The sequence below is a fragment of the Hemiscyllium ocellatum genome, chromosome 5, assembly GCF_020745735.1.
Source record: "Hemiscyllium ocellatum isolate sHemOce1 chromosome 5, sHemOce1.pat.X.cur, whole genome shotgun sequence".
Lineage (NCBI taxonomy): Eukaryota > Metazoa > Chordata > Chondrichthyes > Orectolobiformes > Hemiscylliidae > Hemiscyllium > Hemiscyllium ocellatum.
Window position 1 is genome coordinate 93,897,324 of NC_083405.1, and position 2,200 is coordinate 93,899,523.

Below are 2,200 nucleotides of genomic sequence, written 5' to 3' on the forward strand. Positions count from 1 at the left end.
GACGAAGTTCTGCTTGATAGTTTGGCTAGTAAGGTTAAATCACATGGGATCCAGAAAGAGCTAGTCATTTGGACTTAAAATTGGCTTGACTGTAGGAGATAAATGTATGTTGTTCAGACTGGTGGCCTGTGACCAACGGTGTGTGCAAAAACTGGTGTTGGGTCTGCTGTTGTTCATCATTTATGAGAACGATGAGGATATAGGAGGTATGGTTTGTAAGCTTGTGGATGACACCAAAATTGGTGGCATAGTGTACAATAAATAAGGTTATCTAAGAGTTCATCTTGATCAACTGGGCCAGGCAGCCAAGAAATGGTGGAGTTTAATTCAGATAAGTGGAGAGTGTTGCTGTTTGGCAAGAGAAGACAGGGCAGGACTTATTCCCTAGGGCCCTACATTAACTGTGTATTGTCAAACAGAGAGACCAAAAGGTTCAGGTACACAGCTCCTTGAAGGTTATGTCACAAGTAGACAGGATGGTGAAGAAGGCATTTTGTTGGTCAGAGCATTGAGTATAGGAGTTAGGACATCATGCTACAGCTGTACAATACATTGGTAAGCCCACATTTGAAGTACTCTGTACAATTCTGGTCACCCTGCAATAGGAAGAGCGTTACTAAACTGGGAAGGGGGTACATAAAAGATTTACAAGGATGTTACCAAGACTGGGAAGTTTGAGTTATAAAGAGAGGCTGAATAGGCTGACTTGTCTCCCTGGAGCATTGGAAGCTGTGGGGTGACCTTATAGAGGTCTGTAAAATCATGAGAGGCATAGATAAGGTAAATAGCCAAGATCTTTTCAAAAGGGTAGGGGAGTCTAAAACTAGAAGGCATAGGTTTAATGTGAGAGGGGAAAGATTTAAAAGGGATATGAGGGGTAACATGTGCTGCCTGAGGAAATGGTAGAGTCAAGTAGAATTATAACAATTAGAAAATATTTATACAGGTACATGGATAGGAAAGGTTTAGAGGGATGTGGACCAGTAGCAGCTGTGAATCAGGAAATGGAAAGGAAAGAGATTAGCAAAATTACAATCATGAGGGAAGTAGTTCTAAGCAAACTGATGAAGCTGTGAGCTGACAGGTCTCTAAGCTACATGGACTAATGACAGGGTCTTAAAAAAAAGGTTATAATGAGATCTTAAATGTGTTGGTGTTCATTTTTTAAAAAATTCCCTCGATTCATCAAAGGTTCCATTGGACAGGAAAGTGGAAGCTTCAGTTAGCTTGACATCTGACTGAGGAAGTTTTAAAATTGTTTGTTCAGGAGATATTAGATGTCAGCTTAGAAAAACTCAAGATAATTGGGAACTATCAACATCAAGATGATTTCATCAAAGGAAAATCATATTTAATTAATTTATTGGTTTATTTAAAGGAGTAATGTGCTGTGAATAAAGCAGAGCATGTGGATATACAGTACCAGGATTTCCAGAAAGTGTTTGATAAGATGCCAAGTCGAAGTTTGTTGCAGAAAGTAAAAGTTCACAGTGTGTGGGGTAACTATTAACATGAATAGAAGATTGGCTGGCAGAAAACATTATACATAAATGTGTCTTTGTCAGATTGGGAGGATGGGATGAGGGGAGACCCATAGCAGTCTGTGCTGGAGTCTCAAATTTCTACAATTTGAATCAATAATTAATGGGATTGTTATAGACTAGATCAAAACCCCTCAAAGTGTTTGAAGATAGCAACTTAGACCACAATTTTTTCTTAATTTAGAAGGCAGGTAGAAGGTATTGTTATTCTGGATGTAGTTTGATTGGTCAAACTCCAGGATTGAAGCAAAGCACACTTGGTAAGGTCCTGGGGAGTGCAAGTTCATAGCTCCTTGAAAGTGGAATCGCAGGTAGATAGGATAGTGAAGAAGGCATTTGATATGCATTCTTTTAATGGTCAGAGAATTGAATACAGGAGGTGGGAGTCGTGTTGCAGCTATATAGGACATGAGTTAGGCCACTTTTGGAATATTGCAAGCAATTCTGGTCTCCTTCCTATCGGATGGATGTTGTGAAACTTGAAAGGGTTCAGAATAGATTTACAAAGATGTTGCCAGGGTTAGAGGATTTCAGCTATAGGGAGAGGCTGAACAGGCTGGGGCTGTTTTCCCTGGAGCGTCAGAGGCTGAGGGGTGACCTTATAGAGGTTTACAAAATTGAGTGGCATGGATAGGGTAAATAGACAAAGTCTTTTCCCT